The sequence below is a fragment of the Delphinapterus leucas genome, chromosome 14 (assembly GCF_059928025.1).
Source record: "Delphinapterus leucas isolate spDelLeu-1000000601 "Yukka" chromosome 14, BTC_Dleu_Yukka2, whole genome shotgun sequence".
Taxonomy (NCBI): domain Eukaryota; kingdom Metazoa; phylum Chordata; class Mammalia; order Artiodactyla; family Monodontidae; genus Delphinapterus; species Delphinapterus leucas.
Window position 1 is genome coordinate 23,812,408 of NC_143142.1, and position 7,602 is coordinate 23,820,009.

Here is a 7,602-nt window from a genome sequence, read left to right on the forward strand (position 1 = left end):
CTCCTAGCTCTAAAGACAAGTAATGACTCTGTGGAACTCGGTGCATGTTTCTGTGTGGGCTCCTCCCTCCACTGTCTGTAAATATAATAAATTCCCCACATCTGTCCACCCCTTCCATCACATTTCTTGGTTATTTACATGTATTTGTCTTTTCCACAGCACAGCTTCCCAGAAAGTGGGCTGTGGCAGAATGCATCTCGCCTGACTCCAGCCAGCTGCAGGTGTCTGGAAGAGGGTTGAAGATGGTCAGATGCTAAGGGCAGAGCCCCTCTTCTTCTCTCCACCCCCAAGCCGCAAGTGCCAGGGTAATTGCACGCTGAGCTGAACATGGAGAATAGGCTTTTGTTCCCTTTCAGGGTATAGCGTTTCCCCAATACACAAGGAAGGGAACCCAATCCAGAAGAACCCCAGGGCATGAAAATTGCCATTGGACTTGGGCAGGTATAACTATGAAGCAGTCCTTATAATGAACTGTTTGGAAGGAATTAATTTCTGTGCAGGGTGGTGGGGATGGTGCGGTGGACAGTGTACTGCATTCTAATGGGGGAAGGCAGACCATACACTTATATAAGTATATAGTATGTCAGGGGTGCTAGGTACTAAGAAGGAAAAAGAATCAGGGGAAAGGGATAAGGTAGGAGTACGTCGTTTTAAATTTGGTGGTCAGGGAGAACAGCCCTGCTGAAGTGAGGCAGCAAGCCTTGTGACTACCTGGAGAAAAAATATTCCAGGCAGGGGACAGCAAGTGCAGAGGCCCCGAGGCAGGCACGTGCTTGCTTGTGAGAGGAACAGCAAGGAGACCATTGTGTCTGGAGCCGGGCGAGGGAGGGAGGGTCAGAGAGAGAACCAGGGGCCAGGTCATGAGGGGCCTTGTACACTTCGGTGAGGGATTTGGATTCGCTCTGAGTGAGATGGAAGGCCGTCAGAGAGAAAGCCGTCAGATGGAGCCCAGAGTAACATGAACCAACTGATGTCTAAAAAGACTCACTCTGGCTGCTGAGACTGATCACGGGGAGGCAAAGGTGGGGAAGGGGGACCAACTGGAGGACAGAGAGAGGTGAGGTGGCCTGGATGGGGTAGTAGCAGAAGTGAAGGAGCACTTGACTTGCAGATACGGTTGAATGGACAGCCAGCAGGGCCTGCAGGTGGAATGAATGTTGGGTGTGAGAGGAGGAGAGAGCCCGGGCTGCCTGCAGAGGCCTGGCCTGCATCCCCAGAAGTACGTGCTACCCTTTACTGAGGTGAGGGGACTGGAGAACAGTAGGTCTGAGAGAAAATTCATCAGTTCTGTTTTTACGTTCTGCGAGTAAAGGTATCCACTTCAAATAACAGTAGATGTTTCAAAGAATAGGCTCCTCAAAGGAATAATAATAGCTAATGACATTTACATTGTGCTTTACAGTTGACAGTGTTCCCAGTCATGTTATCTTACTCTGTTTTCGCGTCACCCACATAAGGGAGTGCATTTTCTTTCCATTTTGCAGGTAAGAAAGCTGAGATTCAGAAGTGTTCTGCACAAGAGAGCCAATTTTTGGATGCTGCCACACAGAGAGAGACAACAGCCAGTCAGTCTTGAAGAGCAGCAGCCAACCAACAGAGAGATGGCCACTTCCCCATGGCCTCCCGGCCCCTGTCCACAGCCCCGCCTCAGACAGGAGCAGGGGGGATGTGGCAGAGGACAGACCGCCTTCCGCCACCCTCCACTCAGGCCACCAGGGCCATGGCCACATCTAGCTTCCCTGGGAGTGGAGGCCGAGAGCTTTGAAGGAGAGCTTGACCTGGACATTTTTAAGTGAGTATTTTTATTTGTGTAAACATTTTAAATGAATCTGAAAAACCAGAAGGAGACTATTCTAATTTCTGAAAGTAGCTGAGAATCTATGGTGTCCGTCATTAAGCTACCCAGTGAGAAAAAGGGCTTAGACATGGTGTTACTAAGGGCAGCTATTGAAAGATATAAAAAAGGATTCACATTTATACAGGATGAGATACCCCAATAAACCAGTTGCAAGTGCATTTTCTTCCACTCTTTTTCCATGCATCTTTTTAACATTGTTCAGATCTTACCACCTAGGCAATTTTAGTTTCTCATAACCTGCTGTTTTCTCATAACCACTTTTAATATAAACATTTCCCTCTATGATATTGAACATTGTTGTAATCATTTTTAAGTGGCTGTATATTAACCAGCTATTTAGGCTGCTTTCACATTTTACGTACATCTTTGTGTCTTAAGCTCTTTAGTATCACTTTGTTAGATAGCTTCCTACAAGTAGAATTACTGGTTTAAAGGATATGAACATTTTTAGACTCTTGATAAATTCTAACAAATTATTTTCCAAAAAAGTTCTGCTATCAGTACAAGAAAGTAAGAGTGAGCCCCGGAGCCAAGATCTGCTGACTCTAAATCTCAGGCTTTTTATTCTGGGCTAGATATATGAACCTCGATTTTCTTATCTGTGAAATGGGGACGACTGCCCCAGTCACAGTCACGAGAATCAGAAAAACCGTGTGCTGAATAAATGGGGGGGAGTTACTATTTTAATGAGAGAAGATTTGTTATTTAAAGCTGGCTGCAGGGACTTCCCTGGTGGTGCGGTGGTTAAGAATCCACCTGCCAATGCAGGGGACATGGGTTCGAGTTCTGGTCCAGGAAGATCCCACATGCCACGGAGCAACTAAGCCCGTGCACCACAACTACTGAGCCTGCGTTCTAGAGCCCACAAGCCACAGCTACTGAAGCCCATGTGCCTAGAGCCCATGCACCGCAATGAAGAGTAGCCCCTGCTCGCCACAACTAGAGAAAGCCCGCACGCAGCTACAAAGACCCAGCGCAGCCAAAAATAAAATTAATTAATTAAAAAAAAAAAAGCTGGCTGCAGTAGTCCTCTTAGGAAAATGTCTTTGTTCAGACATTGGAGCATGGTCTGCCCCGACCAGCTCTTCTTCACTGTCTGTTTGCTGGCTGGCTTTTTCTAGCAGCTCCTACACAGTCTGATATGGCCCTTTTCTCCCTTGATGACATGAAGGCATTTGTCACTTTGTCAGCTGGTATTTGGACTTCAAGAGCAAGCTTGCCCACCTCTTCCCTTCTCTGAGCACCCCCCCCAGTTTCCCCCACACCCATCCCTACATCTCCGAGTACTAAGCATGCTCCAGGGTCCTGCTCTAATGCCACCACCTTCTCAGACCTTCTCCAAACCATCATAGCATTTACTTTCCCTCCCCTCTCATATCACGTTCTCTCTTGTGGTTCAGACATTTGTTTATGTGTATGTCCCATGTCCTGTCCTGCTTTGTGTGTTTAAGCTCCTTGAGAGCAGGAATTCAGTCCTTCCTGGCACAGTCGCCCACTCAGAACATCTGTCAGATAAATCAGCAGCTGCTAAGTGCCAAGCATTATTCTCGGTTTTGGGAATACAGAGACGAATTATCTTTGCACAAACCCCGTTTGCCGCGAAACCTGGCCTCATATGGGGAGATAGATCCATAAAGCGTGATGTAAAAGTAATATGTGCAGAACAGGGAGCTGGCACAGAGGAGATGGCACACAGTGATGGGGCCCTGGGACCCACAGTCAGACAGTTCAGGATTCAGGTCTTAATTCTGCTACTGCACAGCTGTGTGACATGGGCAATTACTTGGCCTCTCTGGGCCTCAGTGAGATTAAACAGTACCTACTCCACAGAGTTCTTGATGTACATGAGGCCCCGGCACAGTTCGTGGTACAAAGCAATGATGTGAGGATGAAAGTTGCCTCCTCTTGGAGGGGGCGGGGAAAACTTTGTAGACAAGGGGCCACTTGAGCTGAATAAGATGAATAAGAGTTCTTCAGGGAGACAGGAGTTAAGGACTTTACAGGTGGAGGAAAGGACATGAAAAAGCAAATAGTTTATCATCATCCAGAGAAAAGCTTAAAAAAAAATAAACACAGGCCCTGCCACGTGTGGAGTTTGTGTTTCTCAATGTGGACACCAGGACATCCAGCAGGCTCAGGGCACAGATTCTGATTCGGTAGGGGAGAGAATCAGAAGAGAACGAATGCCCTTTAAGAAGGAAGAGGTGAGGACAGCCTTGCAGGTCCGTCCTCAGAGCCACAGGCCTTGGCCTCTGCCCAGTGTGGACTGGCCCCGGGTGGGGCACCAGGCTGAGTGCGGGGCACCAGGCTGAGTCCAGGCCACAGGCTTTCCCTGAAGCAAAAGTCAGTGATTTTCCTGTTGTGGCATCCACAGCGATACAAAGAGCTTTATTCAGAGGTGCCTACCTCCACACTGCCTTGTCTTCAAAAGAGTCTTGTTTTCTTAGGACAGATTCATCTCTTAGATGAATGTTTGGCGTTTCCTTTCACACGGTTTAGCGAGAGATGCAGGTCCAGATAGACATTCTGCCCCCCTTGCTCTCCCCAGTGAGCCTCAGGGTCCAACAGGCACCTCGGGAGATCCCAGAAGGGTCAGGCCGGTGGCCACAAAGAGAAGGGCAGAGGTGGGGTGTGTAAAGACTGGAGTCCTGGAGGCCTGCTGCCAGGTGCTGGGCAGCTGGCATGGTTACGGGAACTGGTGGGAACTGGCGGGGCTCTGAGGATAACTTTAGGGCGAGTCTGGCCTCACCACTCAACATAAGAGAGGGCACACCTGTGGAATTTCCTCCTGCAAGGCCCTCAAGAGAACTGAAATTCTGAGCTCACTGCCAAAGCTGGCAGCTCTCACTTCACCCCTGGTGCCTCTGAGCACAAACCTTCAGGGAAAGCCAGGAAGAACGAGGGCAGACAAGAACAGGACTCAGTCACTGACCTCATTCCGCACTTCTCCCACTCCCACATCTGCCAGCTCCCCACCTACCCTCTTCCCTCTGTCCTGCCTCCTCTGCCCCTGAACCCAAAAGAGACATGAATGAAAACAAAATGACCAGAAAACTGGGCAGGCAGTTCTTGCTCTGGGCGCACTAGGCTCTCCTTTGTGTGGGCTCTGTAGTTCCTTAGAACGACCTTGTTTGGGGGACGTGGCATTGCACTCTGCAGGGATCAATGGATTGATCGGCAGACCAAGAAATCACAAGCTCTGGGTGTCGGATCCATTTTACTCACATAAACCGTGAGCTTATGTGCCATAGGCTGGGACCCGAATCTGGGGGAAATCTGAGCTCTGAAGCCAGGAGAGAGAGGCCCGCCCGGAGTAGCAGAAAGAGAAGCTGGTCTTGAGTGGTGGTTGGCAGACTCGGGCTGTACAGGAGCCAGCCTGCACCTGGTTTTGTACAGCCGATGAGCTTTATATTTTTAAATGGTTGGGAGAAAACTCAAAGGAAGAATATTTTGTAACACGTAAAAAGTATATGACATTCAAATTTCAGTGTCCATCAATGAAGGTTTGTTGGAACCGAGCTGTGTCTGTGCCTGGCTACTCCTGTACAGCAGAGTGGAACAGCTGTGACAGTGGCCACACGGCTCACAAAGCTGATGATGTTCACCCTCTAGCTCTTTACAGAAGTTTGCCTGTCCCTGCTCTTGTGCATTTTTGTGCGGGTGTAGTCTGGTGGAGGAGATAATAATGCGGGCAAACTAAAAGGGAGCTTTCTGAGTGTTTCCTAATTTGCTTTACAGGTACCAGCCTGTGTAATCCTCACAGCAGCTGTGAGAATAAGAGCTGTACCTGCCAGAGCACACCCGGTTAGAAAGAGGTGGTGCTGAGATCTGCATCCGCTGGCCATCTCTGGAGATCACCATGAGACAGGGTCCCTGGTGACCGCCCGGGGAAGGGGCAGGTGCAGCGCCGTGGAAGGTCAGAGGAGGGCAGAGGCAAAGAAGGCCATGGAAATGGTAAGACTCAGATGCACAGGGCTGTGAAGGAAGAGCCTTCCAGGTGGAGGGTGTTCCAGGGTAAAGGCTCGGGGCTGGGGGCCAGTGGGACTTGCTGAGAAGGGGAGGGTCTGAGTGTGGAGCCGAGAGGCAAGGACATGCCCCAGTGTAGGGTCGCAATGAAGATGCAGCTCTGGGCCTGGGTTCAGATCCTTACCGTACCACTCAAAGCCATGTGTTTGGGGCAAGTTGCTTAATTGTAATAACAGCACGTACCTCTTTGGGAGATTGGAGGGTAAACAGATTTATAAGTGTGAAGTGTTTAGAAGGGTGCCTGGCGCTTAGTACCATTGTTATTTTGCTTATTGTTGTTAAGCACAGGACGTGACTGCAGGTTGGCCCAAATAAAGGCCTGATATTTGAAAAACAAGAGCACAAGTGGGGGCTTGTGCTTGGGGCATCCCTAGTAGAAAGTGTGGGATTGGAGCAGGGAAATCCAGAGGAGGCAAGCTGCTGTGGAGAGTTTGTTTTGGGGACCCCCACAAGGCTCTGGAGAGAGAAAGGCAGAGACTAGAAACAGGGGGCCAGGGAAGGGGCCGGGGTTCTCTCACGTCCAGAGGATGCACCGGATGTGTGTGATTCAGCCTTGTTACAACCTTGCAAGTCTGTGTGGTCGTCCCCACTTCACAGAGGGGACGCCAAGGCTTGGAGAGTTGCCACAGCTGTAAAAGTATCTCAGAAGCACCTCTTGAGACTGGCCACAAGCTCACAGGCCCTGCCCACTCCCGGCTGTCAGTGGTCATGTTTCTTTGTAACCATATGTGCCGGGGTCCCTTGGTGCCACGGGGCCTCCCTGTGGGTAATCACTGCCCTGGGGAGGTGAGGCCAGTGCTCCTGCCTTGGCCCAGGCCATGGGGCAGTGGCTAGACAGGCTTCCTGGTGTGACAGGTCTGCCCAGAGCAAGTCGACCAGGCTGCTGGTGGTGCCAGGAACACCTTCATTCAGTGGGGGCCTAGGGTGGCTCTGGAGCCCAGAGGGTCAGTCTCAGGATGAAGAGTGTGTTCACTCACTCAGCTCTCGGGCACTCCCTCTGGCACTGACCCTGACTTCCTCTGTGGCTTTTTTCTGCTGCCCTGTGCTGGCCCCTGTCCTGGGGGACTGGGAGAGTAGAGAGCCTGCTCTGTGCCAACCACAGTAGTGGGCATTTTCTTGTGTATAGAGACACTGTTACTGGAGCTTGGGAACAGAGGTTCTGGAGTCAGAGGACAGACCTGAGTTTGAATCCTGGCTCTACCCGTTCCTATGTGATGGGGGTGGGAGCCGGGTGGGGTAGGGCTGGGGTAGGGTGAGGGTGGGGGCAGGGCAGGGATGCTTCCACCTCTCAGCCTATTTGCTCATCTGCAGGAGGGGGAGTAATGGAACCCACCTCACAGGCTGTGCTGAGAATTAGGCACAGAGCTTAGCTCAGGCCTCCTTAGTCTTCATAGCCTGTTTTCCTGGTGAGGAAACTGAAGCTCAGAAATTTGCCCAGGGTTGGGGGTGGGCATATGGTGGGGCTGGACAGCCAGAACTTAGGGCCTTCACCTTTGACCAGGACAAGAGGAGCCGCCCCGCCATTATGCACCATGTTCTGCACAGCTTTTCTCGCCACAGCCCGAGGAGCCCGAGGAGACGCCAGGCAAGGGGCCAGGGGCCTCTGCTTGCTGCCCAGGCCTCAGTGAGTAGCGCTTGCTCTGTCGTCCCACTCCTGCCAGGTGACAGATACTGTGGATAGGCGCCTGCCTGTCCACAGACGTGACCGGTGCTTTTGC